This window comes from Lissotriton vulgaris, chromosome 5, assembly GCF_964263255.1.
Source record: "Lissotriton vulgaris chromosome 5, aLisVul1.2, whole genome shotgun sequence".
NCBI classification, from domain to species: domain Eukaryota; kingdom Metazoa; phylum Chordata; class Amphibia; order Caudata; family Salamandridae; genus Lissotriton; species Lissotriton vulgaris.
The window spans coordinates 1,249,503,132-1,249,526,751 of NC_141693.1; the positions used below are offsets into that span (position 1 = coordinate 1,249,503,132).

The following is a 23,620-nucleotide window of genomic DNA, read 5'->3' on the forward strand; positions in this document are numbered from 1 at the left end:
CAACATTCTTAATAACAGACAACTTGTAATTCAGCAGCATAGTGAATGGCTGTATGATCTGTTCATTTGGTGTGATAATGAACTATTGAGGTGTATAATCATTTCACATCCCCTGTATTAACTACAGCATAAAGCTCAGTATTGCGCTGCATTCTAGCCGCTTCACAAAGAGAAGAGCACGGGCCTTTCACTGTCACTCATCCATGAGGACAGAGAGATGTGAAATCACCATATAAAAACAATAGGGGGGCGTGGCTTGCGGCCTTTAAAGATGGCAGCAGTTTTGTGACTCTCCCGAGACGACGGGAGCGAAAACAGGTTAACGGGTTATTTTACCCACATGCACTGACCTCTAAACGGAGAATGAGGTGTGCGAAATCTTCAAGCTTCTAAGGAAGCCCACTGCAAACTTTTTCTAAGTTCATAACCATCTTTAATTCTGACGTGGAGGAGGAGCTACGCTCGCAAACAAGATGGCTGCTTAGGCCTCCGGCTCCGTCGACCTCCGTCCCCCGCCAGATGATCCTGATGAAAATCCTGCTTTTGCGCCCGACCTCAAGGTGTACAAACTTATGTATGCTCCGATGGTGCTATCCCAGAAACTTAATTCGCTGATTTGACGAAGTTATGTCGAGTTGAAGTTTGAGGCCTAGTTCAGCTGGAGAGCCGGGGTCTCGAGTTTTGGTCTGGCCGGGCCGCAGTTGAACAACATCGGCCGCCAGCCGCGACCAGGGTCCAGTCTACAGCGGTGGAAGTATTGTAAGCCCAATTTCGACGGCAATCACTTTGGAGTGTTCAACTTTGGTGAGAGGAGTGCAGCGGCAGTTCTGAGGCTGTGGGCAGTGGTCCTCGTCCTGTGGACCTGGTTTGGCCCCCGCCGGGGCTCGGTGGTCGGGGTCTCCGCCTGCGGCAGCGGGGTACTGTTTGCAGCCGTAGGAAGTGTGCGGCCACCCTCTAAGGCTGTCCGCACTGCCATTGCCCGCTCCCCCCATGGAGCCAGGGGTATCTGGAGGGTATGTAAATATTCGTATCTGTGAGTGGAGTGATGAACCGGACGGAGCGTGAGCCGTCGCTTGCAACAGTAATGGCAGCCATCAGGGAGTTTCACGCCTGTATGGACGCCCTGATGTGCGGAATGATTACGGGCTTAACGGATAAAGGATTAGCGGGACCGGACCCTGCTTCGCTACATGACCTGCGCCCGGCTACGACACCCGAGACCGCCATGTTGTTTCCCAACGAGGACCCTGCGCGACAAGAGAGTTTGGAGTCCTTGGTCAGTGTATCGGAAGATTGTGACCCTAATGCTTTGAACGTTCTGCAGTATGCATCGTCTCCATTGCGGGTTCGAGACTTGATTGACGTTTCTTTCCTTGAGTTTCCTTTTGCTGACTGTATTGGTGCTTTCTCTTCATCCTGTTCCCCAATGGCTGCGGCGTAGCTGTGGAGGAAGCAACATCGAGACTGCCTGTCATTGAGGGAGAGTTTCGTTGCTGTTGGGGTGGTTCAGGATCCTAGGGTTTGGATTTGTCTCAGACACTCACTTTTTGAACTCTCTCGGCATGCGGCTGCTTGTGTCGACTCAGTGGTTCTACCAGGAGGGGTGCCTATGAAGGTGCGGAAGGGTCAGGGCTGAGACGTATGGCCTAGGGTTAGTATTAGGGTCCTCCTGGAATTGGGATTTATACTGTTGGGCACACGGGAGGCTGGGTGGTGTTTTCAAGTGCTCCCCTGATCTGTTTTCTTGTGTCTATTGGTTAGACTATTGCTTCATTCCAGGGGTCCCTGTTTCTGGCGGGGGGGGGGGGGGAAGGACAGGGAGCCTGTTTGGAATTATCCTCCTCCACTCTCTCTCTTTTCTTCTTTTAGAACTTAGTTAGCTGGGGCGACAGGCACACTGCTAGTTGGGGTTAGGCGAGAGCCATATGCAGGGGTGCAGGGTGGTGGGATGGGTTTATTATTTTGTCCGTGTTCCTCTTTTACAATTTCTCTGGGCGAATTATCCTGAACGTAGTTATTCCAGTATCTGGTAACCGTACTTCCTTTTCTATCCTGGTGTCAATGGGTGGGCGGGGTCTGAGTGCGGGCGGCTGCGTTGGGTTATAGATCGTTTTTCGTATATCCTGTTTTGTGTTTGCTAGCGCAGGCGTCTCGGCCGTTCCCTTTAAATTGATCTGTGACTATTTTATTTTCACCCGCTCACTTTATCATAGTGTTTGAAGGTATGGCACCAGATATGTCTGTTTCCTTTTTCCTTTCTTTTTTGGTTGGGGGGGTTAAACATAAAATGAAACCTTTGTCTTATTCTGCAACGTGTTGTAAGTTTAATACAATGTTTATCCTGATTTGCTGCCGGACCTCAGGGTTGTCGGCTGAAGAGCTGTGTCGTTAGATAATGCATTGGATCTTATTCTTGTGTTGCGGCTGGCCCCTGCGGTTGTTGGCCTGTGCTTGTAATTTTATTGAGCTGTACAATAAGGGTTTTTACAAAAAAGAAACAAAAAAAAACTTCTGACGTGAACAGCAGCGCGGCTTCTGAGACACCTATGCCTGCCATTTTGTGCAGACCGCCGACGGACCTGATTCCAATGTGGTCCCTTCACCGTCGTCGCGAATGTCTGCTCACCTCGAGATGAACGGCGCGACCTCCAGCTATTTTCAAGGTACCTCAATTTAAAGTATTTCTGCAGCCTGTGGGAACCTTCCTAAATGTGAACAGAGCTCTTTTTCGCTCCGTTGAGCTCATGCCTGCCATTTTGTTTCTTTCTACCGATGGCGGAGCTCCCCACTAGTGCTGTACCTAAATATCCTTTTCATTGCGCAGATAAGTGCTGACTAAGTTGGAATTCTCTTCATATGATGCCTTTCACAACGTTTGCCTTCCGTTGCACCTAATAACTACATTTTTGTGACATTTGCTGACATCGCTGCTGTGTTTTTACAATTGCTGATGTCTTGTACGACCTCAAGGGACATCAAAGGTGCCATTATTTAAAAAACATTTCAAGGCTTCAGGGGAATTTTTTCTCTCATTTGCAGGGCATTTTATGATTTCGCTGAGCTCATGTCCTTCACTTTTGCTTCTTTCATGTTCGAAGGAATCTCTCCACTGCCCTATATATATACCTTCTTCAATGCACAAATGAGCGCAGACTAACTTCATGATACTGCAAGTACTGCTCTTCATAATGGATGTGAGATACCATACCTTCGTTTGTAGTTCTGTGGTACTTTCTATATGAACTTGGAATAATGCATTACTTGTACTTGTCACTAAATTTCATTTCGCTCAAGCTCTGTAGTCAATTGATGCTAGTATCTCCTAATTGTTGACTGTTCTTTATTCAAACAGAGCATGTCTCCTCTTTTTCTTGTTTAAACCAATTCTTTTGGTTTTACCTATTCTTAGTAAGGCATAGGCCTTATACATCACCCTTTCCCAGCTTGTCTGCTGATTACACACTTTGACAACTCCTCCCTCTTGAATCACTACCAGTGTTGTAATCATAGATCTGCTGCAATTTGTTTGGTTGGTACTTCATTTGTGTACTTATTTGCATGTTTCCTTGATTTTCCTATACTACGGTGTTTATTTCTAGACACTTGTCAGTTGACACCTTGCTATTTTTGTTCTTCTGCCTTGAGATTCATTCCTTTCTATTTATGAAAAGGCAACTTAAAAATTTACCTCAGCCTAAAATTTCGTCTCGTAAATTTCTACTTCAAACCGGCTCACGATATCAGTGTTTAGCCATGGATGATCCTTGGCGTACTTCACCTAAAAGTGTAACGGTGTCAACGATTACTTTGACTTCTAACTCTACCAAGACGTCAACTAAAAGGTTGGAGAAAGATCCCCCTTCTCCTCCAAAACAATCCTCCTCCGTCACAATGGACTTACTGTTGGAGGAAATTAGGGCTGTACGCCCTTTTGTTGAGGAGACTAATTCGAAACTTCAAGTGCTTACTGACAAATGGACTCACATGGAAGAACGTGTTACCTCCTTGGAGCAGGTTGTTGATTACTTATCTTCTTCCAGGACTGTTTATGTTCCCAAGTATCGATGTTGCACAAGCAAGTAGAACATTTGGAAAACAGAAACAGGAGGAATAATCTCCGTATTTATGGATTACCTGAAGGAACAGAAGGCTCAGACCCCAAGGCTTTCTTCCAAACTTTCAAGTTACCGGAAAGCACCATTCTGAATATCCAAAGAGCCCATCAATTAGGTCCAGCAGCACATGTGGAGTCCTCCTCTTCAGTACGAAAACCAATGGTGGTGATCTTATACTTTCTTCAATATACAGACTTGTTAAAAGTTTTTTCTGCAGCTAGACCAATGAATAAAATCCCCTGGTCAGGAAACTCCTTATTTTTCACTCAAGATTATGCCAAATCAACGGCAGATCGGCGTAAGGAGTTCCTATCACTGAGGCCTCAACTGAGCTCAATAGGTGCCAGATATGGTCTGTTTCACCCTTGCTTATTTAAAGTAACCATCAACAACAAAACCAATACTTATGAGGACCTGACAAAACTTAAAAGCTTTCTTTACTCGTATTAGACTGACTCAATGGATACCACTTCTTCACCAAGCTTCAAGTAGACAATTTGAACTTTATTTAACCTTCTAATTTCTTTTTAAATCTCAACTGAGATAATAGTTTATTTATAGTCAATTAGGATGTTTGCATTGCGAATGCTAGCTTTTTCTGCTCTGTAGAATGCATTTAACATATTCCTTTTCCTTCCCACAGGTTGTTTCTGCGTGTCACATTTTCCTCTGTGTTCTGAAATCCGTTGGTTTTGTTCTCCTCCCCGTTTTCCCACTTGCGTCCTAAACGCGTCATTGTTCCTTGTGGCCCTCTACCCCTCCAACTCTCATATGTCCTGGATTACATGTAAGTCCTTTGTTTCAAATCATATTTTTCTCTCTTACAGTATCTTTTTCCTTCTACAACTTTTTTCTTTTTTTCTGTCTGAATACTTTACCTTCATTTTGATTTAATCCCCAAAAATTCTCTACCTCTTACCACTCTTCTGCTCTTCCACTGTTAACTACCCGTTATACTTTCTCTTATTCCTTCTTCTCTCTTTCATCTCCGATGCCTTATTTCACATACAGTTGGTTTGTTGTTGAATATGGTTCTACTGGTTTAAAGTCTTGCTTCATTCCATATTTTTCATACTGTTACAGTTTTATTCTATGACTTTAAAAATTGTTTCTTGGAACGTCAGAGGTTTACACTCACCTATTAAGCGACAGAGAGTTTTAACCCATTTAGCCAAACTGGGAACTGATATTGCGTGCATACAGGAATCGCATTTATCAGCTGAAGAATCTGTAAGTGGAAGAGGGGTTGGGTAGGTGAGGAACTCTTCTCTCCAGGCGATGGTAAACGCAACGGTGTTCTTGTCCTTTTCGTAAATCTCTCTCCATTAAGGTGATAATCACATTGTGCAGATTAAGTGGGTGGATGGATATTTGTTAAATTTTTGGTGGACAATGTTCCAATCTCCTTACTGAATATTTATGCACCTACAATACGGTACCCCTCTTTTTGGAAATCCTTGGCATCACAAATCACACAATGTTACGATGATAATTTTATTCTTGCAGCTGATTGCAATGAAGTCTTCGACCCCTTTATTGATCGTAATTCCACAACTCCCTTTGTCTCTCACACTTCCCACGCATTATTCACACAAACAATTAAACAACATAAGCTTGCTGATGCCTGGAGACTTTGCAACCCCACATTGAGAGAGTATTCCTTTTATTCACCGGTGCATCACACCCAATCACGCTTAGATTATTTCTTCCTATCCCACAATCTCTCCCAGTCACTAGTGATGGCAGATATTGGCTCCATTTTGATATCGGACCATTCTCCTGTCACTATGCATCTCGATGTTTTACGCAAATCCAAACTATCCCGTAAATGGCGCTTTAACAACACTTTGCTTCTAGATCCATTTTTTACGTCATCTTTTACCTCCTTCTTTAATGAATTATTTCTTTTTAATCAAATAGGTACCACTCCTTTTCATGTGGTTTGGGGTGCCTTTAAGGCCTCGGCCAGAAACTTCATTATTAGATTTGTCACAAAAAAATGCCAAAGGGCACAGCAAACCACTAAAGCCCTATTAGACAAAAATAAGACATTGGAACACTCTTACTACTCCTCCAAATCCAAAGATTCCCTATCTGACCTTATAAAGGCCAAATTTCTATTTAATTAAGACACAACTAACAATGCCTCAAATTACTTGCTAAAATCTAGCGCAAAGTATTATGGTGGTCAGAATAAAGCCGGTAAATTATTAGCTACTTATTTAAAGGTTAAGCAAAATAAACTCAATATAGAATCTATTATTGGCCAAGATCATCAACCAATAATTAAAGATGAGGATATCCTAAATGAATTTCTTCAATTTTACAAATCACTTTATACATCTGAAACTATGTCCCCTGATCATTCCATTTCCCAGTTCCTTTCCAAAATCCAGTGTAGCCCCAATTCTCGCTTGGACCTTTCGCACTTAGAATCTGATTTAATGCAGAATTAACTCCTTGCTGCCTTAAAGACAATCAAAAAAGATAAAGCTCCTGGTCCAGATGGATTCACGGTGGAATTTTGTACTCACTTTGCACATTTACTTATTCCTAAATTACATACCTTTATACTCGCTTTATTGCAATCTGGTGAATCTTCTGACTCATTTTCTGATGCACTCATTTGCCCTATACCTAAAGAGGGCAAAGACCCACAACACTGCAAAAACTATTGACCTATTTCTTTGGTCAATATTCACTACAACATTTTTTCAAAAGCCCTAGCTTTGCGTTTGGAATCTCAGATGCCTGATTTGTTAGGAACAGAACAGTCCGGTTTTGTTAATTTGAAGACTCATCACAGATAATACTCGCTTATTTTTTGACATTCTTTCTAAGGCCTCTCATCTCTCCCATCTCTTGGCTGCCATAGCCTTAGATTCTGAAAAAGCATTCGATAGAGTTGAATGGCCTTTCCTTTTTTGTACACTTCAGTGGTGTGGCTTTAGCCCAAAGATTATTGCTTTAATTTCTATGTTGTATTCTATTCCAAGAGCAGCTGTATCAGCGAATGGTGGCATCTCTTCCTACTTTCATCTTGGAAGAGGCGTCAGACAGGGCTGTCCACTCTTCCCTTTCCTCTTTAATCTTGCCCTGGAGCCTTTTTTGTTAAGGATTCGTCAAAATGATAATATTCATGGTTTTACCTTTAAGGAGACCACTGTTGAAATGGCAGCTTACGCTGACTACGTCCTTTTATTTTTATCACAGCCCCAAGTCTCTCTTCCTGCTTTTTTAGGACGAAGTTGACTCTTTTGCATCTGTCTCTGGGTATAAATTAAATAAAGATAAATGCGAGATTTTACCCCTTACCAAATATACTCTCAAAGCTGATTTCGCTGCCTCAGGGTTCACATGGAGTCCCGAACACATCAAGTACTTCGGTTTACATTTTACTCCCTCCATATCAGGGACGATATCTCGTTGTTTGGAAAACTGCATACAAAGGCTGTCATCTTTAGCCGCAAAATGGCACCCCCTTTATTTATCTGGGTGGGGTCGCTTAGACACTATAAAAATGATGCTCTCTCCCATAGTCTTATATACAATTTCTAATATTCCTCTTTCCATCTCCTCAAAATACTTTGAGAAGTTTAATTCTATTTTATCTTCCTTTTTATGGAGTAACAAGAAATCACGTACGTCTGTCTCAAAATTAATTCACCCAAAGTCAGAGGTCGGGACACACTTTCCTGATTTCCCCACCTACCACAGATCCTTTTTACTGTGTCAAGCGTCAAAATGGCTCTCTGATCTTTCTGGTAGTTGCCCCCTTTGGACTACGTTTGAACAATCCTTTCTTTTGCCTTTTTCGTTTCAGGAATATCTCTCTTTCACTCGAAAACCGCAGAATGTTTCCACCCCTATAATCAAACATACTTCCAAAATAATCCCGTCTGCTTTACTGACCTCCTTCTTCAACCCTCCTACATAGCATAAAAAATCTATTCTGATAAATAATAAACCTTTCTTCTGGAAATCTTGGAGATGGCGAGGTCGGATCTGGGTGCGCCAATTATATGATCAGGACCAAATTATGTCCTTTTCACAGGTTAGCACTCTTTTCGCCCTACCTCCTTCCCTTAACTCTAAATACTCTCTTCTAGTGAAAGCTATTCAAAATGCTCACGCACAATATATACCACCTCAGCCAAATGCTTCCCATGAATTTGTTAATGCAGATACATTAAGGACCCTTATCATTAATGAATCTAAGGCATCCACTATATATCAATTTTTACACACTCCTCATCCAAGAGACAAAACTAAGGTAGAATTATTGTGGAAAAAAGATTTAGAATATTCCTGGTCTGTAGACTTCTGGGATTGAATTTGGCTTAAGCTTAGGAAGTCCTCTAGGGCTGCAAATACCACACAGACTCTAGTTTTCATATATAATAGGCTCCTTCTTTCTCCACTCATTCTCAGTGCGAGACATTCTCACCTTCCAGATACTTGCTGGTCTTGCTCGTCACCACATGCTGACATATACCATATGCTTTTCACATGTAACCTTGTTCAGAACTTTTGGGAAAGGGTATGGTCCCAAATTAATTCTATCTTTGGTTCCAATCATCTCTTTTCTTTTTCACACATCTTTTTAGGCAGCCTGTCCCCTATTTGGGAAAATAGCGATTCCAATGTCAAAGTAATAGATCTGCTGTTTGCAGTGGCCTTTCAACAAGTGACTAAAAATTGGAAAGACTTCACTAAACTGTCTTTTCAAGCGTGGCGGTATGTTGTCTGCTATAATCATAGGCTTGACACAACATTTGTATATCCATTGCAAATGGCAACAAAACGTCTAGACTTATGGTCACCTGTCACGCTTTTCATTGACGCAAGTGCTAGACACTCTTTGTCTCTTACACCTCAACAACAAGAAGTAACTAAACCTCCATGACTTCCTTTATGTTGACATTAAGTGGATTAACTTTTTCTCTCTTTTTGCATATCAGTTTTTTGTTTGTATAATGTATGCGATATGGATTTTTCATTTATTGTTCTTCTCCTACTTATGCATATGTTAGACTGTATTTAACTCAAACCATTTTTGTTCATTAACTTTAAAATTGATACATTGTATGTAATTCTTTCATTTTCATTATTATGTTATTTTATAACTCACTGTATTTCTTTACCTTAATAAGCTTACTCTTGAACCTAAAACATATAAAAACAATAAGGGAGTAATTGGTACCCAGAGGCCAAGAAGAGGAAACACTGGCTGTACTCCTATTACAGATTTGCAATGATGTCATCATTGGCTCCTTGGTCCTCAAATACAGAGAAAAGGGGCTTTCAAAGGAAGGAAATCTAACCCTCGCATTATCTCCAACAGCCACTTTATTATACCCTTAGCTATGCTGATGCTGCTGCTTTACACCAAATACCCTGAACTACACTTCCCCTTAAGAATACAGATTATAGGTGTTATTAATGAATAACCACTACTATAATACTACCATTTCATATTGTGTCAGAGATATAGTGTATAGTCACTTTACTTTACGTGAATGAGCCTCTCACAACGTTGACATTATTTAGAAGCATAGCACTTATTTTGACGCAGGGGGTTGATATGTTTTAGCAAAAAAGTGCACAATGCTGTGCTTTCCTCAAGACCAATCCAAATAATTCACAATAATCAAAAGGCTGGCTGTTGCTTCATCGCATTCTCTCTGGGACTAAAAGTGTGCATGCATAACAACATCGGCTTCTGCTCCACCCTGGGCATCTACCAGAAAAGGCCCCTTACAATGTGTACAAATTAAAAGGTAGATCTGGACAACAATGTCAAATCAGGGGCACTCAACATGCAGTCAGCTCATTAGCTCCAAAATAGTAACAACAGCATGTTGGTTTTCATGTCAGCTTTGTTATAACTTCTTAAAACATAAAGAACCACAGCCAATGTGTTTCGTTCAAAGTGTGTGAAATTCTTCGGGGAGTTTATTAATACTGCATTGTCATGAAGTCATTAAAGTAGATAACGATAGGGTAAATAATATTTCATGAGAAGAAAATGTATTTGAGAATCTCAAATTGAGATTCCAGCCAATCATCTTCCTGCTAGATTCTAATGCATCGTACATGGATGTAGGTTTGTTAAGACAGCAGCATCATACATTTATTAAAGTAGATGACATCTTTGTAATTAATATTTGGTAACTAAGAAATTAATGTGAAAATCCAGCCATTCATCTTCCTGCTAGTTTATAATGCATTGTATGTTCCATCATCTCCAGAACTAAGCGGGATGAAAAGCTTCCCTTGTCCTGACTTTGGCAGTTGCACAAACTACTTGAATACAAACTGCAGTCTTAAAAGACGACCATCATGGCAACCTGTAAATAACAATGCCACACGTGACTGGACATGGACACATCAAAATTTGAGAAGTGTTGTAAACTGCTGGAAAAACTCTGGCAAAAATATTTGTGTCAACATATAAAAAGTAATTCTAGCACTAAAAGCTTTCTTATGGATAGGTTTTAACTTCACAACCTTAGCTAAGAAAGGTTGTGAAGGTTACAGAGTTCTGAAGAGAACACTACAGAGATTGCACAGATGTCAGATTCTGCACACTCCTAATCACTGTCCATGGGGAGGGGTAGCAGGGATTCCAGACATGCAAGGATTCCCTGGACATGTCAATCTGTCCACTCATGCAGCTCATTGGCACCCCTACTTCATAAAATAGGTTCAATGTGTGGCTGTCTGAGACTGGATGGACTGGACAGGCATTGTCGGCTCCTTTTTGATGGGGGAGTGCTATTTGAGTCTCTAGGCTACATATAGGAGTTCAAAAGGTCATGGAAAAAATATATTTGGATTCAAAGAAAGTAACGAACCTACATTTATAGATTACCCTCGGCTTCCTGGTCCCTCTCCTAACATTTTGAGTTTTTCTGGTGTAACACACATTCACTCCCCAATTGGACAAAACTCCAGGTCAGAGGAGGTGGGAGCTGCAGAGAATGGAAGGGCACTGACAGAAAAATATTGAAGTGAGGCGGCACGAACAGCAGCGACTGGCACAGCGAGTAGGCGAACTAGCTGTAGGTGAAGGTTTCTCATTTTTCGAAGAATCTGTCCCGTGGTGTAAAGGAGCTTGTGGGAGCAGGGAGGACGAGATGGTAATGGGTACACGTGACTGACTCAACACGGGATGTCTAAATGTTGTCATGTACAGACGCTGAAACAGCAGACCTTGTAACACCATTGTCTGACATGAAGCAAGTCAAAATGTTACCTCAGTGCCGACGCTTTCTCGCTTCCTAGCAGTCTGCCGCCAGATGTCTGAGTTCTTCAGTCCCCCAATCTCCCCAATAACTGTGCAGTCAGTGGGTTTAGTGAAGGTTCCTCCTTTCACATTATGTCTTCCGTCCTTGTGTGAGGTTGCTGTTCTCGGCCCTCTTGCAGCTGCTACAAGATGCCGTTTTGTGGAAGCTCGCGCCGAAGCTGCTTTTCGTTATCACCTGACCACAGGAAGGACAGCCGAAAAAAGATATTTTTCACGAACACTTTTCAAAGGGCGAGGCTCAAACCGAAACGGTGCACAGGCACTGGCTGCCTCCCTGAGCGCACAAACCACATGCCTACAAGAAGTGTAAAAACAACAACACACACAGGGTGCTGCGTAGAATCTTCAAAAATATAACGGGTTGTCATGAAGCGAAACAATTGGGATTACAGGGAAGGGTCAGGGTAAAGCAGAACACTTCAAGAGAATAAACTCGGTGCGAGGTTTCGGAGTTCACCTAAACACAGAGGAATCCTCACAGCGAAGAACGTCACAGCCTGCATCACATGAAGGCCCAGATTAACAAACACTGCGCGTCGGGATTGTGGTACTGTCAAACCTAACACAAAGTGTAGTGGTGGTATTTACAATCTGCATTAACTTGTAACCAAAAGTAAAGTTAAGCTGCGCAACGTGCTGCCAAGCGCTGCTTTGCAGGGAGAATCAGTTGGGTGGTACATGGACGTTCACATGCAACCACCCGTGACTCAAAACCTTATCTATAAAACATTTTAAAGGAATTTGCCAAGATATTCTATCTCTCTGAGGTAGGTGTATGATTTTGCGATTGAATGTGGATAAACGACTGACTGTGTTCTGTCCAGGTCCACCTTCCTCAAGAGAGCCAACACCTGTTTTTTAAGAATGGCTTTTAGGTCTTTCTTGTTGCCAAATTTACATTTAGGTACTTAGCTGCATTAGTTAAGTACGAAAACCAGGAATTATCTGGTTGAAAAAAATCTCTAGCAAGGACATCATAAAATATATTTTTTTCTTGATAAATTGAATAATCATATTTAACAAATGACGCGTGGCATTCTGGTACCTGCCCAGTCAAGCCAAACTTGAGGCGTAACAAAAATCAACAAATGTGTTTTGGCAGACAAAAAAAAATCTTTATGCCATACACTGATCTTTATACAGCACTTGGGACAACTTTCCTGGCTGGGTTTGTGGCCCACAAGAGATAGCCGGTAGAAGGTTTGCTTGTGTAGTTCTTGTAATAGCTTTTGCTGATACGCTGTGCAAATGTCTGTTTAGTTTACAATGCAAATGTTATAGCTGAGGTTTTTTCTGTGCTATGTTTTATGTGTACATTCGATTTGCCGTTTTCCATGAATCAGACACCGAAATAGTTATATTGTGGTGTCTGCCCAATTTTTAGATGGCCTAGCCTCCAGAATTGTGGTGATTTACTCTTGCACCTCCCAAAGACCATTACCTTCTGAGCGTTGGCTACCAGCTTATTATTTACGTTATAATTGTGTAGTTCAGAAGCGCACATTGTATGCTGATTTTAGAGTGGTGTAGAATGACCAAATCATGGATGACTGGCAGTCTATCGCATGCATCCTTGGTGGAATTGTATTTACTTTTGAAAGTGTGCAGCCCAGGCCAGCTGCGTAGAGGTTGGACAGCATCAGAGCTAAGACACAGCCTTGTTTTAGGCCTCCTCTGGTTGGAGTTTGGCTTTTGGCTGTATTGTCCTTTTCTAACTTAAGACGAACCCATGTGTCGGACTAAAGTGAAATAATAATAGTCTTAAGTAGGGCACTTGGAATTCCCTGGTTTGCAAGCTTGCCCCACGGCCAATTTCGGTTTACTCTGCCAAAGGCCAAAGGCTGCAAAGTATTCTACAAACATGCAAACAGAGGAGGGCGAGAAGGTAGAAATGTACAGTGTATCAGATAGAATAGGCCGATTGTTAGACCTGGTCCTTTTGACAGGTTTATTCCCAAAGTGTTTGCTTTTTGCCTCCTATTTTTCTGAACCTGTTTTTGTTGGTTATAGGATTCTGGGCACTTTACCACTGCAGGTCAGTGCTAAAGTGCATATGCTCTCTGTGTAAATTGTGATAGGAATGGTTATCTATGATAGGAATAGTTGATTTACTGGTAGTAAAGTACACAGTGTGTGCCAGGGCTTGTAAATCAAATGCTACAAGTGGTATTGCAGCACTGTTTGTGCCACCCACATGAGTAGCCCTGAAAATGTGTCTCAGATCTACCACTGCAGTGTTTACATGCGCAGTTGTGAACTGCAATGTTGGCCTGGCAAGTGCACCCAGTTGCCAGACCCAAACTTTCTCTTTCCTTACATGTAAGGCACCCCTAAGGTAAGCCCATGGTACCCTCATAGGCAAGGTGCAATGTATGGGAAAGGTAAGACATGTACAAGTGTGTGTGACATGTCCTGATAGTGAAATACAGTGTATTTCATTTTCCACTGTTGAAAGGCTATCTGTCCCATAGGCATATCATTGGAGTTGCACTGTAAAAATGTTACCTGTGTAACTTGCAATAGGGGCAAGATTGGAAAATGAAGTTTGGACTCCCTGAACTCAGAATGTATTAACACACCTTTAGGTAAAGGTGTTTTTTAAATCCTGTGTTTGAAAATGCCACTTAAGTGAGCATTTTCTTATTTCATTCTGTGTGCCTCTGGCTGTTTGTGTATTCAGTGTCTGGTGTGTGAGTGACAGGATCTGAGATGTGCATTCACTCTAGACAGTCACTGAGGCGGGTTGAGGTGTGCCCTGCCTTTAATGGGTGACTCAGCGCAGAGCTGAATAGACCTGTTCTGCATTGAGAATGGTGGCAGGAGTTTTGCTTACACCTGAATAGGCTGTGTCTCCTTTTGCACAATGATGTCTCCAACCCTTGTGGTCATGCTGCACCAGTGAATGCAGAACTGATTTGGACTGGGTTTAGAGACTCTTGCCACAAAGACATTTTGGGGAATAAGTATCATACCTAAAACCCGAGGATGGAGGATTGCTTCAAGGAACAAGAGGATCCTGCCAAGAAGAAGAGTGAAGGACTGTGTGAGGAGCACTACCTTTTCCGAGTGAGGGGCGGGTTGGACTGTGGTGCTGCTTCTTTCTATGGTGAAGGAAAAGGACTAACTCTTTTTGCCCTGCTGTGGTATCCTGCTCATGAAGAATCTCCAAGGGCTTCTGTGTGCTTGCCTCCTGTTCTGGAAGACTCAGGAACATCAAAGTCTTCATTGCTCTATTGGGAGTTCCTGGTGCATTCACTTTATTTTGGAATTCCTGGTGCTTTACAGTATAGGAATTTCCTTGTTCCTTGAGTATTTTACAACATCTGGTGCTCTTCACCCTTTTTTTAAAGTGCAGTAAGCGCGTGGTGAGCGCTCTCCAAGGCTTGGGCTTAATAGCTCGTGAAGCATGGGATAAAAACGTTGTGATTCTACTGCTGGTCAAGCCCAAGGCGTGGGCTTGCACTACACTTGCAGCAGAACCACCCAAGACAGCGAAGAGCCACCACCCTTACTGTACTGGGAGCGCGGCCCCTCCCGGTTCCCTTAGCACAAAGAGAACTGCAGAGGAAGTCCCAGGCAAGAGCCTCACCTGCATTGGTGTGTCAGGAGAGGTGGGACCTAACCGTCGGAAGACATCAAAGCCTCGCGGGCTACCACCAGCAGCCCGCAGCACAGAGGGTAAAGGTCACTGACCTCTACTTGAAGAACAATCTACGGTGCTCAAATCAGCACCGCCAGAGATACACCCTAAGTACCTGCTGAGTCTCGGCGGGTTGCCGTAGCAATCAGGGGAAGTCGACGTGGCTGCCCCAGCCACACCTGGCCGGCGTGCCCAACATCTCAGTGCACGGCGCCTCACGCTTTTCACCCCCGGGAGACCAGAGGAGGTCGGCCGGTCAACGGGGGCATTTTTGCTTGACAAACCCGCCCTGATTCTGCTTCTGGTGGGGCATTCAGGGGGGAGCCCTAGACTAAGGCCTCTCCGACTATAACCTAGGAATGAGGATTACCGCATAACCCCTAGTCGGTGTGCAGATAGTAGCCTATGTTTTGGTGCTCTGTAATGATAGGCATAATGTGGCCATAATGTTTCTCAGGACTTGGGGGACTTAAAGGTATATGATTTACTGCACTATGATGTTACAACAATTGCTTAGGGGCAAAAGTGATTTTTATGGTTTAAGTATGTAATGACAAACTGCCCAGTTGGCACAGTGATTTATATGAGGGGGTTTAATGCGCTTCACCTGCTGCAAAAATTATGTATGGTTTGTGTGCTAATGACCATTGCTTATGGCAAAAATATTTATGTGTTTTTATGGGCATGTTGGTGACCAGTGCCTGGTGGCACCGTGATTTATGTAATTGAGGCCAAATATAATTCTACCTACTGCAAAGTGATTTATGACCATATGTGCCCCTTTATGACAAGCACGTAGTGGCGCAGTGGTTTATGTTATGTGGTCTAAATGTGTTTGCTATGCTACGCAGTGATTTATGGTCTAAGGTGGTTTTGATGTGTATATAATACCAAGGCTATTTTTATATAACCTTGAGTGCCGTCTCTTTTGTGGTGGGGCTAGTGCATCACTGGGGTATGTGTATGTTGAGCAAACACTTTACAAATTGCCTCTGGGTTAAGCCTGACTGCTCTGCCAAGCTACCAAGGGGGTGAGCAGGGGTTGTCTTCATTGTGTAACTCCCTTACCCTGACTAGGAGTGGTGGGTTTTTCCTGGCTTAGGTGTATACCCTAGCCAACCAGAAACCCCATTTCTAACAGCGACTATATTATCTATAGTAGATGAATGTTGCTTGAATCCTGATCGGTAGAAGGAAATTAAATGTGCTCCAAATACCAATCCTCCAGTTAGTGTAGTAGCATTTTTGCACATCCTTTTGCCTCAATGTCTAGTAGTGTAATTAGGCGATATTTTGCTGGATCACTGTTGTTGCCTTTTTTGTACATAAGATGTAAAATAGAGCCTCTACAAGTCTGAAGCATCTGGCCATTTAACAAACGTTCCTGGTATAAAAGTGTACGCACATTTGTCAAAATTCGATGTCAGCTTTTAAAAGGGAACCCGATAAGCCATTGTGGCCAGGTGCCCCTTTTTCTCTAATGATTTTAACAACTTTGCAAACTTCAGCTTTGTTACGTGCTCCAATTTTTTTGGGACACTCTATCAGTTCTTTATTTTCGCTGGGGAAAGAAGTCTGTATAATAATCACCAAATAGGGAGGAGGAAAATCTGTCCATTCAGCTCCCCTTATAGGTATTCAAAGAATCAAATGCAGAATGGACACTTGTAACTGCGTTACCTTGGTTTGCTTAAAAAACCCTCATAAACGCGGTGGAAAAGTCGCTGTGCGGTGTATTTTGTTTCTCCGCCCCACACTCGCGATATGGCATCGTCATAGGGTTTAGTAAATGTGCTGTATGCCCACCTCAAGCCTGAGGCAACCTCTGGGCAGCGCAGTAGTGTCCAGAGATATGTCAGTGCCCACAAAAATTAAAAAACAAGCTTGCATCCAGAATGAATTTTAATAGGGATTAGATGAGGCTTGTTAGTAAAACATCTTGGGTATACTCATAGATCGTGTTACTGGATCGTATTATAGCACTTTAAAAAAACGGTCAACATGTTTCTGCCCCTCCATGCCCAGCCGGGTCTATGGGGAATTCGTCAGGACTAAACAAAAATACTTACACCATTTGTGCAGTAATTCAAGTGGATTTTGTGTTGCCACTAGGTTTCGTTTCGAGGTTATGGTGTACCTGTAATTATAGAAACATAAACATACAAACAATGTGGGTTACGCATACAGCCATATGTGCATATTTTCCCTCAAACCTCAACTTAAGGTGAACATCTCATTATTGATATTACTTAATATCGTTTTCATTCTCACTAGGGAAGTTACAGTATGGTGACCATCATGTTTCAGCTATAGATGGAAAAATCCTTAAATGGGGAGGAAGGCTTATGTGTTCAACTACTCTTATTCACAATCGTTTTTGCTCTGCGTTTGGTGATGTATTTCTTGACCTAAATTATAATTCAGACTGCTTGGGCCTGTCTCGTATCAGGGATATCTCATTATGTCTTTTGCCATGCGACTAGTCTCTTCTTATGTAAGAGTTAGTTGACTTATTGCGGCACTCGTTTTTTACCGCTGTTACTACTCTCATTGACAAACGTCTGAGTTATGCGTTGATTGATGTGTTTCTTAACCTATAGTGTAGTTCCAACTACTACTCGTTCTTCTCTTGTGTCAGGGGTATCGCATTATGTCTGTTATAATACTGCTAGTCTCAACTTGAATGAACATAAGTAAACTAGTTAGGGCGCTCATTTTTACTCACTATTATTTTACCCATTCATTACCTGTGTTACTTAATTTTTACCTCCGTAGTTGCTAAGTCGCGTGTGTCCTCGGGGGTTACGGATTTCTTGATCCCAGGCTTTCAATAAAGTATCAAAGGTATACTTTAGTACAAAAGATATTTAGCAGGTTTAAGAGCAATCGCTCTTGCACCTTCCTTACCCACATTCGGAGACTTCCCCGCATCGTGTGCTGGCTCTTCCCCCGACATGGAAACGACGTTCCGGGCGTCTTTCGGCTGTGTGTGTTCATGGAAATAAAAATAGGACTATGACCGTCTCTATAATAATAACCCTAATCAATGAGTGTCTCCAGGCTAATTTACATTGCGGTATTTCAAGAAATATGTTGATTACAATCCTCTCGCATTTATTGGAATCTACAGGCCACTGTTTTTATATTTATAAAGGGGCACGTTCTCCGTCAGGAGAGGTCTGGATCAATGCTCTTTCTATGTTCTAAACCATTCCAAATTATATTTCAAATGTGTTGTTAGTAGTGAGTACTGGTCAAAATAGACATATTTTGGCAGACTAAATGCTCTTTATTCTCCAAATACTAATGTCACAGTGGTACCTGTCATTAGTTACCGGGCTTATTTTTAGAAATCTATTTGGAAAATTTATGCCACGGTATATTATCATTTAGTCCGTCAATATTCGTTTTCAATCGATCCACCCATCTTTGCTCTTTTTCAAACAGAATTCTCACGGTATTTTGAGTTTTCTTATGCAACATTTCTATCACTGTCCATCTAAGGTCTTCTGCCTTGTGGCCCAGTTCTGTAAAATGGGCACATAATTTGGTTGTATTCATTTTTGTTTTGATATTGCTCTTATGTTCCCCAATCTGTGTCTTTACTTTCCTGCATATCATTCTGATGTATTTCTTTCCGCAGGGGCATACAACCATGTAGATTACATGCGTTGAGTTACAATTCGTATGCTGTTTTTGTGTCCAGGTGAATGAGTCTGTCAGTTGCAGTGTCTTGGTGACTGTCGTTAATTTGCACACCAAGCAAGTTCCACAGGGATAGTGACCTGTTATTGGGGCCATATCGATACTCTTTGTCACTGGGATCATTGGATGTTTTTGTGGTTGTGTGTGCACAAATATATCTTTTATATTCCGAGTACGTTTGCTTGCAAATCTTTGTTTAGGCCAGTTGAATTTTCCTGTTGTTAGGATTCACCAATTTCTGTTTACAATTTTTTGCACTGTGGTTTGGAGAAGGCATTCTCTTGGCTGATGTTTTGCTCTTTTTTGGCATTTCGCTATTGTTTTTAGTGGGTAGTCTCTTTTTTGTAATTTCTGACTCAGTTCTTTTGCTTGTGCTCTGTAATCACCTGTTTTACTGCAATTCCGTTTAAGCCTCAGAAATTGGCTGTACGGTAAGTTCTCTCGCAATGGTTTCAGGTGGAAACTCTGATATGACAAGAGACTGTTTTTTGATGTCGGTTTGCAGTATGTCTTAGTCTCGATCAGTCCATTCTCAACAAAGATAGTTATGTCAAGAAAGTCCAGACTTTTTTTGTCTGGACATATGGCCCTTTTTGGCAGGTTCACCCCGAAACTTTTTGCTTTTTCCTAGCCTGTTTCTGTGACCTGGTGTTGGTGATTTTAGGCCTCCCCGCACTTTTTCACTGTGGTACAGTGTAAAGTGCGTGAGCTCTCTGTGTGTGTGGTGAGAGTGACCTGCTCTCCCATAGGAATGAATGGGGAATATGTGAGAAAAAACGAGCGCCGTAATTAGTTTACTTATGTTCATTCAAGTTGAGACTAGCCGTATTATAACAGACATAATGCGATACCCCTGACACAAGAGAAGAACGAGTAGTTGGAACTACACTATAGGTTAAGAAACACATCAATCAATGCATAACGCAGACGTTTGTGAATGAGAGTAGTAACAGCGGTAAAAAACGAGTGCCGCAATAAGTCAACTAACTCTTACATAAGTAGAGACTAGTCGCATGGCAACAGACATAATGAGATATCCCTGATACGAGACAGGCCCAAGCAGTCTGAATTATAATTTAGGTCAAGAAATACATCACCAAACGCAGAATAAAGACGATTGTGAATAAGTGTAGTTGAACACATAAGCCTTCCTCCCCATTTAAGGATTTTTCCATTTATAGCTGAAACATGATGGTCACCATACTGTAACTTACCTAGTGAGAATGAAAGCGATATTAAGTAATATTAATAATGAGATGTTCACCTTAAGTTGAGGTTTGAGCGAAAATATGCACATATGGCTGTATGCGTATCCCACTTTGTTTGTATGTTTATGTTTCTATAATTACCGGTACACCATAACCTCGAAACAAAACATAGTGGCAACACAAAATCCACTTGAATTACTGCACAAATGGTGTAAGTATTTTTGTTTAGTCCTGACGAATGCCCCATAGACCCGGCTGCAAAAAAACGGAGTTTGGTCCTGGGACAGGGGGTCAACTGGACCGTAATATAGTGAAACAAAAACAATGTTGTCCCCCAGGATAATTTTCTCTCACAACTTTGAGAATACAAACAAGGGAAAAAAACCTATTGTTTGTATGCGTTATTTTATTTAAACCCTTTTAGCAATTTTTTGTTAAATCATTTTGAAAGGCATTTTAAGGTTGAGAAAAAACACTACTTACAAACATTTACACTATTTCCAACTATCATACATACAATTCTATACACAAGACAATACCTATATATACAAATGAATCCACAATTATAAGCAAGCTTCTTTTACAAAAAGAAAAACAGCAATTTTGTTCACACAAATAATCAATCTTTGTGAAAATTCAACTTATTAGAAAGCCCAACCAGGGTCAAAACAACAGGAAAAGGCAACAGAAAAATCACTTTAAACTCGACAATCAGTTAAAGTTGACAAATAACTGTTAACTTTGCTCAATCAAAAGTGCCTATTCGCCGTTATGCCGACGCGTTTCAAATCTGGAAGGAATCTCAGATTCTCTTCAGGGCTCTGTCAGTGTGGTATTCTACAAAAATAAAGGAAGCTTGTTTTAGCCACTATTTACAAGGATTAAAAACCTCCCCCTAAAAAACGGGGACAGAAGTCGCAGGATTTTACCTTTTCATATGGATAACGCGGTCCCGCGGTCCAATCATTCAACAAGAGAGGGGCTTTTTATTATGCAGAGATTCTGTTAAAAAGATTATGAGAAAGGGATTTAATACCGGGCCACTCAGAGACGTGCAGGTAACTGGTCCCACAATTTCAAAGCACACATTCCGTACCTTAGACTGTATAAAACGGGGGCGCCACTAATTATTTTCTCCAAAAATGGTTCTTCCGCTGTATACTCATTCGCGCTGCCGCCTGAAAAGCAACAGACATGAGCTGTACTTACTAGATGACCATTCACTTTGCTAGCTCGATCTAAAAAAGCGGTTTGCCTGACAATTGGCGTACCTGGGGATCTTGGTGAGGGGCAGTGAGTGATTTTGCTGTTATGCCGGTCCGACCGGACTCTCGCTGATGGGCGGGGGTTGCCTCCGCGGTGTAACACTGCGTGCTTCAATCTCGCTTCGATCTGAAATAGTTATATTGAATTGTAAAACGCGAGAAAGCTACTTGTCTAACCATACTACAGGAGACACGCTTACACTCACCTCTCTTTCCAACCACGTACCAGGAAATGCGAACTCATAGGTGGAAAACCACCATGTGAGGCTACTACTTCATAGTTAATCCGCCGCTAAGCATTGTGGACCTTGTAGTTTAACAGGTTAAGCACTTCAAGTTTATAGGCGGGAAATCTCTGATAAAGAGTTGAGCCCCGTTTGGGTACTATTAAATTTTAGTATCAAATACGCTTCTTTTCTCAAAAGCATTTGGTCGCTGTTTGCACTCAAATTAGTTTGATTCAAGTTGAACAGCACAGTCCACTTGAACTCATTTTCCCCATGATTGTGATCAATGAAATGTTGGACAAGGGGCGCTGTGAGCACTCTGTTCTTGATGCGTGACCTATGTTGCGTCATGCGTGTGTTAGCCTGTTGATTTGTTTTTCCTATATAAATTTTAGGACAAGGGCAAATAATAGCGTACACCACGTTTTTGGTTCTACAGTTCGTAAAATTCGAGTGGGTCCACGTTGTGGTAGTGTGGCAGAAAGTTTTCCCTTCAATGGTTGTATCGCAAGCGATACAATTCCCACATCTGTGGTGGCCCTCGATTGGTTTAAGTCCCCATTTGGACAATAAGTCGCTTTTTGGTTTTGGTATTCTAATGTCTGCGCGAACTAATTGTTGGCCAATATTCTGGTTTTTTTAAAGGCAAATATTGGGCGGGGGAATGGCATTTCCAATTCTTCTAACAAATGCCAATGTTTCAAAACCATCTGTCTAATTTTGTGAGTTTCTGCACAAAACGTGGTAACGCAAACTAAGCTTTCAAGTTCACGCTTCTGTTTTGTCTCAAAGAGACATTCTCTTGGTGTATAACGTGCCCTCTTAAACGAATGTTTAAGTAATTTTCTTGGGTAGCCTCGTTTCACCAATTCATCGCAAAACTGTTGGCCATGTTCCTCAAACTGTTCAATTTCTGAACAATTTCTCCGAATTCTAAGGAGTTGTCCATAAGGCAAGTTCGCCCTCAAGTTTCTCGGATGCGAACTGCCATAGTGAAGGATGGTGTTTTTATCCGTTTTCTTCCTGAATAATGATGATTTCAAAATACCTCCCACGTTACTCATTTCAACATCAAGAAAGGTCATTTTGACGTTACTTGAGTCAAGTGAGAATTGTATGTCACGATGTCTCGAATTTATCCATTGGTGAAAGTTACTCAAGTCGGCGGGGCTCCCCTGCCACAGGAGCCACACGTCGTCGATGTAACAATACCAATGCGTTATATTTTGTGAGTAGGGGTTGTTTGTCTCTATGAATCTTTTTTCATATTCGGCCATGTAGAGAACGGCCATTTCAGGAGCATAAGGGCACCCCATCCCGGTGCCCTTAACCTGCATGTAGAAATCGTCATTGAAACGAAAGTAATTCTTTTTCAGAGTGATCTCTGCCAGTCGCAGTATAAAGGATGTGGGGACTTTATGGGGTCTCTCTCTGGAGTCCAAGTAAAGTTCAATCACCTCTAATGCCTCCTCTTGAGGTATTTGAGTGTAGAGGGACGTTACGTCCATTGTCACCATTAATTGTACTGTGTCATTAAACACAGTCCCCTCTACTTTTGACAAAAAATCAGTTGTGTCCCGTAAATATGCCTTCACTTCAGTCACAAATGGCTTCAAAAAGAAGTCCACAAATTTGGACAAGGGCTCGAGACACGAATCGCACCCCGAAACAATTGGTCGTCCAGGGGGATCCGACGAGTTTTTATGAATTTTGGGCAGAAAATATGCCACCGGGGTTCTGGGAAATTTTTTGATTAAAAAATCAGTTTCCTTGGGGCCTAAAAAACCACTATCTTTGCCATTTTGTACAACATCAGCAATCAAAGATTGAATTTGCTGTAAAGGGTCTTCCGACAATTTCCGGTACCAATCTTGGTTGTTTACATGCGAACAACCTTCAGCTAAGTATTTGTCTCTTGGCCAGATGACAACGGCACCGCCCTTGTCAGCCTGCTTTATAACCAATGAGGGATCTTCCTTAAGATTTTTTATTGCTGTCCGTTGTCCCTTCGTGATATTGGGTTTCACAAATTTCTGCTGATGTTCTAATTTATTTATTGATGACAAAAGAATTTGTTCGAATGCGAGTACTTGCTTAGGTACATTCTGGGTGGGTACAAAAGTGGATTTATTCCTAAGCCCCGTAGCCTCC

General features: G+C 41.9%; 1 protein-coding gene across 1 annotated transcript in view; it reads right to left on the reverse strand.

The window, feature by feature from the left end:
• CD53 (CD53 molecule) overlaps nucleotides 1-11,616 on the reverse strand; it is a 197,128-nt gene extending 185,512 nt beyond the window's left edge. The window contains exon 1 of the mRNA XM_086923094.1: nucleotides 11,374-11,616. The gene's annotated coding sequence lies outside the window, so the exon portion shown is untranslated. The remainder of the gene's footprint in view (nucleotides 1-11,373) is intronic.
• Between the last annotated feature and the right edge of the window lie 12,004 nt (nucleotides 11,617-23,620).